The sequence below is a fragment of the Ranitomeya variabilis genome, chromosome 2, assembly GCF_051348905.1.
Source record: "Ranitomeya variabilis isolate aRanVar5 chromosome 2, aRanVar5.hap1, whole genome shotgun sequence".
Classification (NCBI taxonomy): domain Eukaryota; kingdom Metazoa; phylum Chordata; class Amphibia; order Anura; family Dendrobatidae; genus Ranitomeya; species Ranitomeya variabilis.
This window is the reverse complement of record NC_135233.1, coordinates 1107154315-1107167359: the sequence shown is the minus strand read 5'-3', so window position 1 is coordinate 1107167359 and position 13045 is coordinate 1107154315. Positions and strand designations below refer to the sequence as shown.

Here is a 13045-nt window from a genome sequence, read left to right as displayed (position 1 = left end):
AAAATGATTCATTCAACTCTGCGAAAAAGGAATCCAATGGTAGCATTGGAGAATGCGGGCATCGATCCCGCTACCTCTCGCATGCTAAGCGAGCGCTCTACCACTTGAGCTAATCCCCCAAACCTGTGAAACTTGACGTCAGTTTCACGTCACACCAGGTCACAATTTTCATATAGTCACAGATGACATTGCTTTTTTTTTTTTTTTTTTTTTTTTTAAGTGTGGACTCCGTTTTCCCATACTTGAAGAACATTTAAGGAGTCCACAACGTGATTGGTGACCTACAAATACAGTCGAGCAACTTTCTAGCAAACCCTTTCTATGCACATGGAGAATCAAACCGGGGACAGTGAAAAAACTTGCATAGTTTGTAGAAAAAAGTTGTGATGTAGCACAATCCCAAGGAGAACCGTTGAACTTTTATGGGTTGGTTTGTTTATCGAAAATGCTGAGAGGTCGTGAAGGCCTCCTGGTCTTTTTTTTTCCTCCTTTCTGTGGTTGCTAAACTGTAAGAAGAGAGTAGAGCATGAGCCTTAACACAAAACATTAAAAGAGAATAAATGCAACACCAATGGTGAAAAGCAAGACATGCGTTGGCCGGGAATCGAACCCGGGTCAACTGCTTGGAAGGCAGCTATGCTCACCACTATACCACCAACGCTTTCGGAAGTGTACGTTTTTTTGACATTTTCTGCAATAACACTAAACTTTCTGTTGACAGAAGCATTTGGATGCAATGTAATGATGAAAAGTATAAAACACAACCTTTTAGCAGAGGATGGTTTCGATCCATCGACCTCTGGGTTATGGGCCCAGCACGCTTCCGCTGCGCCACTCTGCTCGTAGTGTTGGATGCTTAGAGTCGAAGTCTAATTACTGTCTGCCTTCTGGTCTGTGTCGTGTAATTTATCAGCCATTTCTTATCTGTTGGCAACTAGATTATTCTTGGTGTTTTGCAATTATTTCTTTGTTTTTTTCTGTTTCCTTTAGTCATATTGTTGAAAATCATTTGAAGAAACGGTGTCTGACCTTGCTTAAGGTGCAGGCAAAAATTGTGGTCCATTGGGTCTCTGTGGCGCAATCGGTTAGCGCGTTCGGCTGTTAACCGAAAGGTTGGTGGTTCGAGTCCACCCAGGGACGTCGCACCCTTTTGCAGTCCACCCAGAGACGTTGCACAGTTGGAGAAGTTTTTGCATTGGTGCTGAGCATCTCTCTCATGTAAAAGCCATTTTGCTGACTATGTTTTGAATTCACGAGGCAAACTGGAGAAAAACTTTCTGTATGAGATAAGATAAACAAAACTTCCTTCGAGCCGGAATTGAACCAGCGACCTAAGGATTGCTAATTTAGAGCTACAGTCCTCCGCTCTACCAGCTGAGCTATCGAAGGATTGTTTTGGCCACTGTCGAAAGCCTCCTAGGTTTGGCCGTGGGTGCCACGGGCAGATGGTAAAAATGATTCATTCAACTCTGCGAAAAAGGAATCCAATGGTAGCATTGGAGAATGCGGGCATCGATCCCGCTACCTCTCGCATGCTAAGCGAGCGCTCTACCACTTGAGCTAATCCCCCAAACCTGTGAAACTTGACGTCAGTTTCACGTCACACCAGGTCACAATTTTCATATACAGTCACAGATGACATTGCTTTTTTTTTTTTTTTTTTTTTTTTTAAGTGTGGACTCCGTTTTCCCATACTTGAAGAACATTTAAGGAGTCCACAACGTGATTGGTGACCTACAAATACAGTCGAGCAACTTTCTAGCAAACCCTTTCTATGCACATGGAGAATCAAACCGGGGACAGTGAAAAAACTTGCATAGTTTGTAGAAAAAAGTTGTGATGTAGCACAATCCCAAGGAGAACCGTTGAACTTTTATGGGTTGGTTTGTTTATCGAAAATGCTGAGAGGTCGTGAAGGCCTCCTGGTCTTTTTTTTTCCTCCTTTCTGTGGTTGCTAAACTGTAAGAAGAGAGTAGAGCATGAGCCTTAACACAAAACATTAAAAGAGAATAAATGCAACACCAATGGTGAAAAGCAAGACATGCGTTGGCCGGGAATCGAACCCGGGTCAACTGCTTGGAAGGCAGCTATGCTCACCACTATACCACCAACGCTTTCGGAAGTGTACGTTTTTTTGACATTTTCTGCAATAACACTAAACTTTCTGTTGACAGAAGCATTTGGATGCAATGTAATGATGAAAAGTATAAAACACAACCTTTTAGCAGAGGATGGTTTCGATCCATCGACCTCTGGGTTATGGGCCCAGCACGCTTCCGCTGCGCCACTCTGCTCGTAGTGTTGGATGCTTAGAGTCGAAGTCTAATTACTGTCTGCCTTCTGGTCTGTGTCGTGTAATTTATCAGCCATTTCTTATCTGTTGGCAACTAGATTATTCTTGGTGTTTTGCAATTATTTCTTTGTTTTTTTCTGTTTCCTTTAGTCATATTGTTGAAAATCATTTGAAGAAACGGTGTCTGACCTTGCTTAAGGTGCAGGCAAAAATTGTGGTCCATTGGGTCTCTGTGGCGCAATCGGTTAGCGCGTTCGGCTGTTAACCAAAAGGTTGGTGGTTCGAGTCCACCCAGGGACGTCGCACCCTTTTGCAGTCCACCCAGAGACGTTGCACAGTTGGAGAAGTTTTTGCATTGGTGCTGAGCATCTCTCTCATGTAAAAGCCATTTTGCTGACTATGTTTTGAATTCACGAGGCAAACTGGAGAAAAACTTTCTGTATGAGATAAGATAAACAAAACTTCCTTCGAGCCGGAATTGAACCAGCGACCTAAGGATTGCTAATTTAGAGCTACAGTCCTCCGCTCTACCAGCTGAGCTATCGAAGGATTGTTTTGGCCACTGTCGAAAGCCTCCTAGGTTTGGCCGTGGGTGCCACGGGCAGATGGTAAAAATGATTCATTCAACTCTGCGAAAAAGGAATCCAATGGTAGCATTGGAGAATGCGGGCATCGATCCCGCTACCTCTCGCATGCTAAGCGAGCGCTCTACCACTTGAGCTAATCCCCCAAACCTGTGAAACTTGACGTCAGTTTCACGTCACACCAGGTCACAATTTTCATATACAGTCACAGATGACATTGCTTTTTTTTTTTTTTTTTTTTTTTTAAGTGTGGACTCCGTTTTCCCATACTTGAAGAACATTTAAGGAGTCCACAACGTGATTGGTGACCTACAAATACAGTCGAGCAACTTTCTAGCAAACCCTTTCTATGCACATGGAGAATCAAACCGGGGACAGTGAAAAAACTTGCATAGTTTGTAGAAAAAAGTTGTGATGTAGCACAATCCCAAGGAGAACCGTTGAACTTTTATGGGTTGGTTTGTTTATCGAAAATGCTGAGAGGTCGTGAAGGCCTCCTGGTCTTTTTTTTTCCTCCTTTCTGTGGTTGCTAAACTGTAAGAAGAGAGTAGAGCATGAGCCTTAACACAAAACATTAAAAGAGAATAAATGCAACACCAATGGTGAAAAGCAAGACATGCGTTGGCCGGGAATCGAACCCGGGTCAACTGCTTGGAAGGCAGCTATGCTCACCACTATACCACCAACGCTTTCGGAAGTGTACGTTTTTTTGACATTTTCTGCAATAACACTAAACTTTCTGTTGACAGAAGCATTTGGATGCAATGTAATGATGAAAAGTATAAAACACAACCTTTTAGCAGAGGATGGTTTCGATCCATCGACCTCTGGGTTATGGGCCCAGCACGCTTCCGCTGCGCCACTCTGCTCGTAGTGTTGGATGCTTAGAGTCGAAGTCTAATTACTGTCTGCCTTCTGGTCTGTGTCGTGTAATTTATCAGCCATTTCTTATCTGTTGGCAACTAGATTATTCTTGGTGTTTTGCAATTATTTCTTTGTTTTTTTCTGTTTCCTTTAGTCATATTGTTGAAAATCATTTGAAGAAACGGTGTCTGACCTTGCTTAAGGTGCAGGCAAAAATTGTGGTCCATTGGGTCTCTGTGGCGCAATCGGTTAGCGCGTTCGGCTGTTAACCGAAAGGTTGGTGGTTCGAGTCCACCCAGGGACGTCGCACCCTTTTGCAGTCCACCCAGAGACGTTGCACAGTTGGAGAAGTTTTTGCATTGGTGCTGAGCATCTCTCTCATGTAAAAGCCATTTTGCTGACTATGTTTTGAATTCACGAGGCAAACTGGAGAAAAACTTTCTGTATGAGATAAGATAAACAAAACTTCCTTCGAGCCGGAATTGAACCAGCGACCTAAGGATTGCTAATTTAGAGCTACAGTCCTCCGCTCTACCAGCTGAGCTATCGAAGGATTGTTTTGGCCACTGTCGAAAGCCTCCTAGGTTTGGCCGTGGGTGCCACGGGCAGATGGTAAAAATGATTCATTCAACTCTGCGAAAAAGGAATCCAATGGTAGCATTGGAGAATGCGGGCATCGATCCCGCTACCTCTCGCATGCTAAGCGAGCGCTCTACCACTTGAGCTAATCCCCCAAACCTGTGAAACTTGACGTCAGTTTCACGTCACACCAGGTCACAATTTTCATATACAGTCACAGATGACATTGCTTTTTTTTTTTTTTTTTTTTTTTTTTTAAGTGTGGACTCCGTTTTCCCATACTTGAAGAACATTTAAGGAGTCCACAACGTGATTGGTGACCTACAAATACAGTCGAGCAACTTTCTAGCAAACCCTTTCTATGCACATGGAGAATCAAACCGGGGACAGTGAAAAAACTTGCATAGTTTGTAGAAAAAAGTTGTGATGTAGCACAATCCCAAGGAGAACCGTTGAACTTTTATGGGTTGGTTTGTTTATCGAAAATGCTGAGAGGTCGTGAAGGCCTCCTGGTCTTTTTTTTTCCTCCTTTCTGTGGTTGCTAAACTGTAAGAAGAGAGTAGAGCATGAGCCTTAACACAAAACATTAAAAGAGAATAAATGCAACACCAATGGTGAAAAGCAAGACATGCGTTGGCCGGGAATCGAACCCGGGTCAACTGCTTGGAAGGCAGCTATGCTCACCACTATACCACCAACGCTTTCGGAAGTGTACGTTTTTTTGACATTTTCTGCAATAACACTAAACTTTCTGTTGACAGAAGCATTTGGATGCAATGTAATGATGAAAAGTATAAAACACAACCTTTTAGCAGAGGATGGTTTCGATCCATCGACCTCTGGGTTATGGGCCCAGCACGCTTCCGCTGCGCCACTCTGCTCGTAGTGTTGGATGCTTAGAGTCGAAGTCTAATTACTGTCTGCCTTCTGGTCTGTGTCGTGTAATTTATCAGCCATTTCTTATCTGTTGGCAACTAGATTATTCTTGGTGTTTTGCAATTATTTCTTTGTTTTTTTCTGTTTCCTTTAGTCATATTGTTGAAAATCATTTGAAGAAACGGTGTCTGACCTTGCTTAAGGTGCAGGCAAAAATTGTGGTCCATTGGGTCTCTGTGGCGCAATCGGTTAGCGCGTTCGGCTGTTAACCGAAAGGTTGGTGGTTCGAGTCCACCCAGGGACGTCGCACCCTTTTGCAGTCCACCCAGAGACGTTGCACAGTTGGAGAAGTTTTTGCATTGGTGCTGAGCATCTCTCTCATGTAAAAGCCATTTTGCTGACTATGTTTTGAATTCACGAGGCAAACTGGAGAAAAACTTTCTGTATGAGATAAGATAAACAAAACTTCCTTCGAGCCGGAATTGAACCAGCGACCTAAGGATTGCTAATTTAGAGCTACAGTCCTCCGCTCTACCAGCTGAGCTATCGAAGGATTGTTTTGGCCACTGTCGAAAGCCTCCTAGGTTTGGCCGTGGGTGCCACGGGCAGATGGTAAAAATGATTCATTCAACTCTGCGAAAAAGGAATCCAATGGTAGCATTGGAGAATGCGGGCATCGATCCCGCTACCTCTCGCATGCTAAGCGAGCGCTCTACCACTTGAGCTAATCCCCCAAACCTGTGAAACTTGACGTCAGTTTCACGTCACACCAGGTCACAATTTTCATATACAGTCACAGATGACATTGCTTTTTTTTTTTTTTTTTTTTTTTTTTTAAGTGTGGACTCCGTTTTCCCATACTTGAAGAACATTTAAGGAGTCCACAACGTGATTGGTGACCTACAAATACAGTCGAGCAACTTTCTAGCAAACCCTTTCTATGCACATGGAGAATCAAACCGGGGACAGTGAAAAAACTTGCATAGTTTGTAGAAAAAAGTTGTGATGTAGCACAATCCCAAGGAGAACCGTTGAACTTTTATGGGTTGGTTTGTTTATCGAAAATGCTGAGAGGTCGTGAAGGCCTCCTGGTCTTTTTTTTTCCTCCTTTCTGTGGTTGCTAAACTGTAAGAAGAGAGTAGAGCATGAGCCTTAACACAAAACATTAAAAGAGAATAAATGCAACACCAATGGTGAAAAGCAAGACATGCGTTGGCCGGGAATCGAACCCGGGTCAACTGCTTGGAAGGCAGCTATGCTCACCACTATACCACCAACGCTTTCGGAACTGTACGTTTTTTTGACATTTTCTGCAATAACACTAAACTTTCTGTTGACAGAAGCATTTGGATGCAATGTAATGATGAAAAGTATAAAACACAACCTTTTAGCAGAGGATGGTTTCGATCCATCGACCTCTGGGTTATGGGCCCAGCACGCTTCCGCTGCGCCACTCTGCTCGTAGTGTTGGATGCTTAGAGTCGAAGTCTAATTACTGTCTGCCTTCTGGTCTGTGTCGTGTAATTTATCAGCCATTTCTTATCTGTTGGCAACTAGATTATTCTTGGTGTTTTGCAATTATTTCTTTGTTTTTTTCTGTTTCCTTTAGTCATATTGTTGAAAATCATTTGAAGAAACGGTGTCTGACCTTGCTTAAGGTGCAGGCAAAAATTGTGGTCCATTGGGTCTCTGTGGCGCAATCGGTTAGCGCGTTCGGCTGTTAACCGAAAGGTTGGTGGTTCGAGTCCACCCAGGGACGTCGCACCCTTTTGCAGTCCACCCAGAGACGTTGCACAGTTGGAGAAGTTTTTGCATTGGTGCTGAGCATCTCTCTCATGTAAAAGCCATTTTGCTGACTATGTTTTGAATTCACGAGGCAAACTGGAGAAAAACTTTCTGTATGAGATAAGATAAACAAAACTTCCTTCGAGCCGGAATTGAACCAGCGACCTAAGGATTGCTAATTTAGAGCTACAGTCCTCCGCTCTACCAGCTGAGCTATCGAAGGATTGTTTTGGCCACTGTCGAAAGCCTCCTAGGTTTGGCCGTGGGTGCCACGGGCAGATGGTAAAAATGATTCATTCAACTCTGCGAAAAAGGAATCCAATGGTAGCATTGGAGAATGCGGGCATCGATCCCGCTACCTCTCGCATGCTAAGCGAGCGCTCTACCACTTGAGCTAATCCCCCAAACCTGTGAAACTTGACGTCAGTTTCACGTCACACCAGGTCACAATTTTCATATACAGTCACAGATGACATTGCTTTTTTTTTTTTTTTTTTTTTTTTTAAGTGTGGACTCCGTTTTCCCATACTTGAAGAACATTTAAGGAGTCCACAACGTGATTGGTGACCTACAAATACAGTCGAGCAACTTTCTAGCAAACCCTTTCTATGCACATGGAGAATCAAACCGGGGACAGTGAAAAAACTTGCATAGTTTGTAGAAAAAAGTTGTGATGTAGCACAATCCCAAGGAGAACCGTTGAACTTTTATGGGTTGGTTTGTTTATCGAAAATGCTGAGAGGTCGTGAAGGCCTCCTGGTCTTTTTTTTTCCTCCTTTCTGTGGTTGCTAAACTGTAAGAAGAGAGTAGAGCATGAGCCTTAACACAAAACATTAAAAGAGAATAAATGCAACACCAATGGTGAAAAGCAAGACATGCGTTGGCCGGGAATCGAACCCGGGTCAACTGCTTGGAAGGCAGCTATGCTCACCACTATACCACCAACGCTTTCGGAAGTGTACGTTTTTTTGACATTTTCTGCAATAACACTAAACTTTCTGTTGACAGAAGCATTTGGATGCAATGTAATGATGAAAAGTATAAAACACAACCTTTTAGCAGAGGATGGTTTCGATCCATCGACCTCTGGGTTATGGGCCCAGCACGCTTCCGCTGCGCCACTCTGCTCGTAGTGTTGGATGCTTAGAGTCGAAGTCTAATTACTGTCTGCCTTCTGGTCTGTGTCGTGTAATTTATCAGCCATTTCTTATCTGTTGGCAACTAGATTATTCTTGGTGTTTTGCAATTATTTCTTTGTTTTTTTCTGTTTCCTTTAGTCATATTGTTGAAAATCATTTGAAGAAACGGTGTCTGACCTTGCTTAAGGTGCAGGCAAAAATTGTGGTCCATTGGGTCTCTGTGGCGCAATCGGTTAGCGCGTTCGGCTGTTAACCGAAAGGTTGGTGGTTCGAGTCCACCCAGGGACGTCGCACCCTTTTGCAGTCCACCCAGAGACGTTGCACAGTTGGAGAAGTTTTTGCATTGGTGCTGAGCATCTCTCTCATGTAAAAGCCATTTTGCTGACTATGTTTTGAATTCACGAGGCAAACTGGAGAAAAACTTTCTGTATGAGATAAGATAAACAAAACTTCCTTCGAGCCGGAATTGAACCAGCGACCTAAGGATTGCTAATTTAGAGCTACAGTCCTCCGCTCTACCAGCTGAGCTATCGAAGGATTGTTTTGGCCACTGTCGAAAGCCTCCTAGGTTTGGCCGTGGGTGCCACGGGCAGATGGTAAAAATGATTCATTCAACTCTGCGAAAAAGGAATCCAATGGTAGCATTGGAGAATGCGGGCATCGATCCCGCTACCTCTCGCATGCTAAGCGAGCGCTCTACCACTTGAGCTAATCCCCCAAACCTGTGAAACTTGACGTCAGTTTCACGTCACACCAGGTCACAATTTTCATATACAGTCACAGATGACATTGCTTTTTTTTTTTTTTTTTTTTTTTTTAAGTGTGGACTCCGTTTTCCCATACTTGAAGAACATTTAAGGAGTCCACAACGTGATTGGTGACCTACAAATACAGTCGAGCAACTTTCTAGCAAACCCTTTCTATGCACATGGAGAATCAAACCGGGGACAGTGAAAAAACTTGCATAGTTTGTAGAAAAAAGTTGTGATGTAGCACAATCCCAAGGAGAACCGTTGAACTTTTATGGGTTGGTTTGTTTATCGAAAATGCTGAGAGGTCGTGAAGGCCTCCTGGTCTTTTTTTTTCCTCCTTTCTGTGGTTGCTAAACTGTAAGAAGAGAGTAGAGCATGAGCCTTAACACAAAACATTAAAAGAGAATAAATGCAACACCAATGGTGAAAAGCAAGACATGCGTTGGCCGGGAATCGAACCCGGGTCAACTGCTTGGAAGGCAGCTATGCTCACCACTATACCACCAACGCTTTCGGAAGTGTACGTTTTTTTGACATTTTCTGCAATAACACTAAACTTTCTGTTGACAGAAGCATTTGGATGCAATGTAATGATGAAAAGTATAAAACACAACCTTTTAGCAGAGGATGGTTTCGATCCATCGACCTCTGGGTTATGGGCCCAGCACGCTTCCGCTGCGCCACTCTGCTCGTAGTGTTGGATGCTTAGAGTCGAAGTCTAATTACTGTCTGCCTTCTGGTCTGTGTCGTGTAATTTATCAGCCATTTCTTATCTGTTGGCAACTAGATTATTCTTGGTGTTTTGCAATTATTTCTTTGTTTTTTTCTGTTTCCTTTAGTCATATTGTTGAAAATCATTTGAAGAAACGGTGTCTGACCTTGCTTAAGGTGCAGGCAAAAATTGTGGTCCATTGGGTCTCTGTGGCGCAATCGGTTAGCGCGTTCGGCTGTTAACCGAAAGGTTGGTGGTTCGAGTCCACCCAGGGACGTCGCACCCTTTTGCAGTCCACCCAGAGACGTTGCACAGTTGGAGAAGTTTTTGCATTGGTGCTGAGCATCTCTCTCATGTAAAAGCCATTTTGCTGACTATGTTTTGAATTCACGAGGCAAACTGGAGAAAAACTTTCTGTATGAGATAAGATAAACAAAACTTCCTTCGAGCCGGAATTGAACCAGCGACCTAAGGATTGCTAATTTAGAGCTACAGTCCTCCGCTCTACCAGCTGAGCTATCGAAGGATTGTTTTGGCCACTGTCGAAAGCCTCCTAGGTTTGGCCGTGGGTGCCACGGGCAGATGGTAAAAATGATTCATTCAACTCTGCGAAAAAGGAATCCAATGGTAGCATTGGAGAATGCGGGCATCGATCCCGCTACCTCTCGCATGCTAAGCGAGCGCTCTACCACTTGAGCTAATCCCCCAAACCTGTGAAACTTGACGTCAGTTTCACGTCACACCAGGTCACAATTTTCATATACAGTCACAGATGACATTGCTTTTTTTTTTTTTTTTTTTTTTTAAGTGTGGACTCCGTTTTCCCATACTTGAAGAACATTTAAGGAGTCCACAACGTGATTGGTGACCTACAAATACAGTCGAGCAACTTTCTAGCAAACCCTTTCTATGCACATGGAGAATCAAACCGGGGACAGTGAAAAAACTTGCATAGTTTGTAGAAAAAAGTTGTGATGTAGCACAATCCCAAGGAGAACCGTTGAACTTTTATGGGTTGGTTTGTTTATCGAAAATGCTGAGAGGTCGTGAAGGCCTCCTGGTCTTTTTTTTTCCTCCTTTCTGTGGTTGCTAAACTGTAAGAAGAGAGTAGAGCATGAGCCTTAACACAAAACATTAAAAGAGAATAAATGCAACACCAATGGTGAAAAGCAAGACATGCGTTGGCCGGGAATCGAACCCGGGTCAACTGCTTGGAAGGCAGCTATGCTCACCACTATACCACCAACGCTTTCGGAAGTGTACGTTTTTTTGACATTTTCTGCAATAACACTAAACTTTCTGTTGACAGAAGCATTTGGATGCAATGTAATGATGAAAAGTATAAAACACAACCTTTTAGCAGAGGATGGTTTCGATCCATCGACCTCTGGGTTATGGGCCCAGCACGCTTCCGCTGCGCCACTCTGCTCGTAGTGTTGGATGCTTAGAGTCGAAGTCTAATTACTGTCTGCCTTCTGGTCTGTGTCGTGTAATTTATCAGCCATTTCTTATCTGTTGGCAACTAGATTATTCTTGGTGTTTTGCAATTATTTCTTTGTTTTTTTCTGTTTCCTTTAGTCATATTGTTGAAAATCATTTGAAGAAACGGTGTCTGACCTTGCTTAAGGTGCAGGCAAAAATTGTGGTCCATTGGGTCTCTGTGGCGCAATCGGTTAGCGCGTTCGGCTGTTAACCGAAAGGTTGGTGGTTCGAGTCCACCCAGGGACGTCGCACCCTTTTGCAGTCCACCCAGAGACGTTGCACAGTTGGAGAAGTTTTTGCATTGGTGCTGAGCATCTCTCTCATGTAAAAGCCATTTTGCTGACTATGTTTTGAATTCACGAGGCAAACTGGAGAAAAACTTTCTGTATGAGATAAGATAAACAAAACTTCCTTCGAGCCGGAATTGAACCAGCGACCTAAGGATTGCTAATTTAGAGCTACAGTCCTCCGCTCTACCAGCTGAGCTATCGAAGGATTGTTTTGGCCACTGTCGAAAGCCTCCTAGGTTTGGCCGTGGGTGCCACGGGCAGATGGTAAAAATGATTCATTCAACTCTGCGAAAAAGGAATCCAATGGTAGCATTGGAGAATGCGGGCATCGATCCCGCTACCTCTCGCATGCTAAGCGAGCGCTCTACCACTTGAGCTAATCCCCCAAACCTGTGAAACTTGACGTCAGTTTCACGTCACACCAGGTCACAATTTTCATATACAGTCACAGATGACATTGCTTTTTTTTTTTTTTTTTTTTTTTTTTTAAGTGTGGACTCCGTTTTCCCATACTTGAAGAACATTTAAGGAGTCCACAACGTGATTGGTGACCTACAAATACAGTCGAGCAACTTTCTAGCAAACCCTTTCTATGCACATGGAGAATCAAACCGGGGACAGTGAAAAAACTTGCATAGTTTGTAGAAAAAAGTTGTGATGTAGCACAATCCCAAGGAGAACCGTTGAACTTTTATGGGTTGGTTTGTTTATCGAAAATGCTGAGAGGTCGTGAAGGCCTCCTGGTCTTTTTTTTTCCTCCTTTCTGTGGTTGCTAAACTGTAAGAAGAGAGTAGAGCATGAGCCTTAACACAAAACATTAAAAGAGAATAAATGCAACACCAATGGTGAAAAGCAAGACATGCGTTGGCCGGGAATCGAACCCGGGTCAACTGCTTGGAAGGCAGCTATGCTCACCACTATACCACCAACGCTTTCGGAAGTGTACGTTTTTTTGACATTTTCTGCAATAACACTAAACTTTCTGTTGACAGAAGCATTTGGATGCAATGTAATGATGAAAAGTATAAAACACAACCTTTTAGCAGAGGATGGTTTCGATCCATCGACCTCTGGGTTATGGGCCCAGCACGCTTCCGCTGCGCCACTCTGCTCGTAGTGTTGGATGCTTAGAGTCGAAGTCTAATTACTGTCTGCCTTCTGGTCTGTGTCGTGTAATTTATCAGCCATTTCTTATCTGTTGGCAACTAGATTATTCTTGGTGTTTTGCAATTATTTCTTTGTTTTTTTCTGTTTCCTTTAGTCATATTGTTGAAAATCATTTGAAGAAACGGTGTCTGACCTTGCTTAAGGTGCAGGCAAAAATTGTGGTCCATTGGGTCTCTGTGGCGCAATCGGTTAGCGCGTTCGGCTGTTAACCGAAAGGTTGGTGGTTCGAGTCCACCCAGGGACGTCGCACCCTTTTGCAGTCCACCCAGAGACGTTGCACAGTTGGAGAAGTTTTTGCATTGGTGCTGAGCATCTCTCTCATGTAAAAGCCATTTTGCTGACTATGTTTTGAATTCACGAGGCAAACTGGAGAAAAACTTTCTGTATGAGATAAGATAAACAAAACTTCCTTCGAGCCGGAATTGAACCAGCGACCTAAGGATTGCTAATTTAGAGCTACAGTCCTCCGCTCTACCAGCTGAGCTATCGAAGGATTGTTTTGGCCACTGTCGAAAGCCTCCT

General features: G+C 43.5%; 35 non-coding genes across 35 annotated transcripts; 8 read left to right on the top strand and 27 right to left on the bottom strand.

Moving 5' to 3' along the window:
- Positions 1–46: 46 nt before the first annotated feature.
- On the bottom strand, positions 47–119 carry TRNAA-AGC (transfer RNA alanine (anticodon AGC)). Its single transcript has one exon. It is a non-coding gene; the product is annotated as a tRNA-Ala (tRNA).
- Positions 120–589: 470 nt separating this feature from the next.
- On the bottom strand, positions 590–661 carry TRNAG-UCC (transfer RNA glycine (anticodon UCC)). The gene has a single exon. It is a non-coding gene; the product is annotated as a tRNA-Gly (tRNA).
- Positions 662–1066: 405 nt separating this feature from the next.
- On the top strand, positions 1067–1140 carry TRNAN-GUU (transfer RNA asparagine (anticodon GUU)). Its single transcript has one exon. It is a non-coding gene; the product is annotated as a tRNA-Asn (tRNA).
- Positions 1141–1303: 163 nt separating this feature from the next.
- On the bottom strand, positions 1304–1389 carry TRNAY-GUA (transfer RNA tyrosine (anticodon GUA)). Its single transcript is given in 2 exon segments — positions 1304–1339; positions 1353–1389. It is a non-coding gene; the product is annotated as a tRNA-Tyr (tRNA).
- A 108-nt stretch (positions 1390–1497) lies between these two features.
- Positions 1498–1570, bottom strand: TRNAA-AGC (transfer RNA alanine (anticodon AGC)). The gene has a single exon. It is a non-coding gene; the product is annotated as a tRNA-Ala (tRNA).
- A 472-nt stretch (positions 1571–2042) lies between these two features.
- TRNAG-UCC (transfer RNA glycine (anticodon UCC)) lies at positions 2043–2114 on the bottom strand. Its single transcript has one exon. It is a non-coding gene; the product is annotated as a tRNA-Gly (tRNA).
- Positions 2115–2756: 642 nt separating this feature from the next.
- On the bottom strand, positions 2757–2842 carry TRNAY-GUA (transfer RNA tyrosine (anticodon GUA)). The gene is given in 2 exon segments: positions 2757–2792; positions 2806–2842. It is a non-coding gene; the product is annotated as a tRNA-Tyr (tRNA).
- A 108-nt stretch (positions 2843–2950) lies between these two features.
- TRNAA-AGC (transfer RNA alanine (anticodon AGC)) lies at positions 2951–3023 on the bottom strand. Its single transcript has one exon. It is a non-coding gene; the product is annotated as a tRNA-Ala (tRNA).
- Positions 3024–3494: 471 nt separating this feature from the next.
- On the bottom strand, positions 3495–3566 carry TRNAG-UCC (transfer RNA glycine (anticodon UCC)). The gene has a single exon. It is a non-coding gene; the product is annotated as a tRNA-Gly (tRNA).
- A 405-nt stretch (positions 3567–3971) lies between these two features.
- Positions 3972–4045, top strand: TRNAN-GUU (transfer RNA asparagine (anticodon GUU)). Its single transcript has one exon. It is a non-coding gene; the product is annotated as a tRNA-Asn (tRNA).
- Positions 4046–4208: 163 nt separating this feature from the next.
- TRNAY-GUA (transfer RNA tyrosine (anticodon GUA)) lies at positions 4209–4294 on the bottom strand. The gene is given in 2 exon segments: positions 4209–4244; positions 4258–4294. It is a non-coding gene; the product is annotated as a tRNA-Tyr (tRNA).
- Positions 4295–4402: 108 nt separating this feature from the next.
- TRNAA-AGC (transfer RNA alanine (anticodon AGC)) lies at positions 4403–4475 on the bottom strand. Its single transcript has one exon. It is a non-coding gene; the product is annotated as a tRNA-Ala (tRNA).
- Positions 4476–4949: 474 nt separating this feature from the next.
- TRNAG-UCC (transfer RNA glycine (anticodon UCC)) lies at positions 4950–5021 on the bottom strand. The gene has a single exon. It is a non-coding gene; the product is annotated as a tRNA-Gly (tRNA).
- Positions 5022–5426: 405 nt separating this feature from the next.
- Positions 5427–5500, top strand: TRNAN-GUU (transfer RNA asparagine (anticodon GUU)). Its single transcript has one exon. It is a non-coding gene; the product is annotated as a tRNA-Asn (tRNA).
- A 163-nt stretch (positions 5501–5663) lies between these two features.
- Positions 5664–5749, bottom strand: TRNAY-GUA (transfer RNA tyrosine (anticodon GUA)). Its single transcript is given in 2 exon segments — positions 5664–5699; positions 5713–5749. It is a non-coding gene; the product is annotated as a tRNA-Tyr (tRNA).
- A 108-nt stretch (positions 5750–5857) lies between these two features.
- Positions 5858–5930, bottom strand: TRNAA-AGC (transfer RNA alanine (anticodon AGC)). The gene has a single exon. It is a non-coding gene; the product is annotated as a tRNA-Ala (tRNA).
- Positions 5931–6404: 474 nt separating this feature from the next.
- TRNAG-UCC (transfer RNA glycine (anticodon UCC)) lies at positions 6405–6476 on the bottom strand. The gene has a single exon. It is a non-coding gene; the product is annotated as a tRNA-Gly (tRNA).
- Positions 6477–6881: 405 nt separating this feature from the next.
- Positions 6882–6955, top strand: TRNAN-GUU (transfer RNA asparagine (anticodon GUU)). The gene has a single exon. It is a non-coding gene; the product is annotated as a tRNA-Asn (tRNA).
- A 163-nt stretch (positions 6956–7118) lies between these two features.
- On the bottom strand, positions 7119–7204 carry TRNAY-GUA (transfer RNA tyrosine (anticodon GUA)). Its single transcript is given in 2 exon segments — positions 7119–7154; positions 7168–7204. It is a non-coding gene; the product is annotated as a tRNA-Tyr (tRNA).
- Positions 7205–7312: 108 nt separating this feature from the next.
- On the bottom strand, positions 7313–7385 carry TRNAA-AGC (transfer RNA alanine (anticodon AGC)). Its single transcript has one exon. It is a non-coding gene; the product is annotated as a tRNA-Ala (tRNA).
- A 472-nt stretch (positions 7386–7857) lies between these two features.
- TRNAG-UCC (transfer RNA glycine (anticodon UCC)) lies at positions 7858–7929 on the bottom strand. Its single transcript has one exon. It is a non-coding gene; the product is annotated as a tRNA-Gly (tRNA).
- Positions 7930–8334: 405 nt separating this feature from the next.
- TRNAN-GUU (transfer RNA asparagine (anticodon GUU)) lies at positions 8335–8408 on the top strand. The gene has a single exon. It is a non-coding gene; the product is annotated as a tRNA-Asn (tRNA).
- Positions 8409–8571: 163 nt separating this feature from the next.
- On the bottom strand, positions 8572–8657 carry TRNAY-GUA (transfer RNA tyrosine (anticodon GUA)). The gene is given in 2 exon segments: positions 8572–8607; positions 8621–8657. It is a non-coding gene; the product is annotated as a tRNA-Tyr (tRNA).
- A 108-nt stretch (positions 8658–8765) lies between these two features.
- Positions 8766–8838, bottom strand: TRNAA-AGC (transfer RNA alanine (anticodon AGC)). The gene has a single exon. It is a non-coding gene; the product is annotated as a tRNA-Ala (tRNA).
- A 472-nt stretch (positions 8839–9310) lies between these two features.
- TRNAG-UCC (transfer RNA glycine (anticodon UCC)) lies at positions 9311–9382 on the bottom strand. The gene has a single exon. It is a non-coding gene; the product is annotated as a tRNA-Gly (tRNA).
- A 405-nt stretch (positions 9383–9787) lies between these two features.
- On the top strand, positions 9788–9861 carry TRNAN-GUU (transfer RNA asparagine (anticodon GUU)). Its single transcript has one exon. It is a non-coding gene; the product is annotated as a tRNA-Asn (tRNA).
- A 163-nt stretch (positions 9862–10024) lies between these two features.
- TRNAY-GUA (transfer RNA tyrosine (anticodon GUA)) lies at positions 10025–10110 on the bottom strand. Its single transcript is given in 2 exon segments — positions 10025–10060; positions 10074–10110. It is a non-coding gene; the product is annotated as a tRNA-Tyr (tRNA).
- A 108-nt stretch (positions 10111–10218) lies between these two features.
- On the bottom strand, positions 10219–10291 carry TRNAA-AGC (transfer RNA alanine (anticodon AGC)). The gene has a single exon. It is a non-coding gene; the product is annotated as a tRNA-Ala (tRNA).
- A 470-nt stretch (positions 10292–10761) lies between these two features.
- On the bottom strand, positions 10762–10833 carry TRNAG-UCC (transfer RNA glycine (anticodon UCC)). Its single transcript has one exon. It is a non-coding gene; the product is annotated as a tRNA-Gly (tRNA).
- Positions 10834–11238: 405 nt separating this feature from the next.
- Positions 11239–11312, top strand: TRNAN-GUU (transfer RNA asparagine (anticodon GUU)). The gene has a single exon. It is a non-coding gene; the product is annotated as a tRNA-Asn (tRNA).
- A 163-nt stretch (positions 11313–11475) lies between these two features.
- On the bottom strand, positions 11476–11561 carry TRNAY-GUA (transfer RNA tyrosine (anticodon GUA)). The gene is given in 2 exon segments: positions 11476–11511; positions 11525–11561. It is a non-coding gene; the product is annotated as a tRNA-Tyr (tRNA).
- A 108-nt stretch (positions 11562–11669) lies between these two features.
- Positions 11670–11742, bottom strand: TRNAA-AGC (transfer RNA alanine (anticodon AGC)). The gene has a single exon. It is a non-coding gene; the product is annotated as a tRNA-Ala (tRNA).
- Positions 11743–12216: 474 nt separating this feature from the next.
- Positions 12217–12288, bottom strand: TRNAG-UCC (transfer RNA glycine (anticodon UCC)). Its single transcript has one exon. It is a non-coding gene; the product is annotated as a tRNA-Gly (tRNA).
- Positions 12289–12693: 405 nt separating this feature from the next.
- Positions 12694–12767, top strand: TRNAN-GUU (transfer RNA asparagine (anticodon GUU)). The gene has a single exon. It is a non-coding gene; the product is annotated as a tRNA-Asn (tRNA).
- A 163-nt stretch (positions 12768–12930) lies between these two features.
- Positions 12931–13016, bottom strand: TRNAY-GUA (transfer RNA tyrosine (anticodon GUA)). Its single transcript is given in 2 exon segments — positions 12931–12966; positions 12980–13016. It is a non-coding gene; the product is annotated as a tRNA-Tyr (tRNA).
- Between the last annotated feature and the right edge of the window lie 29 nt (positions 13017–13045).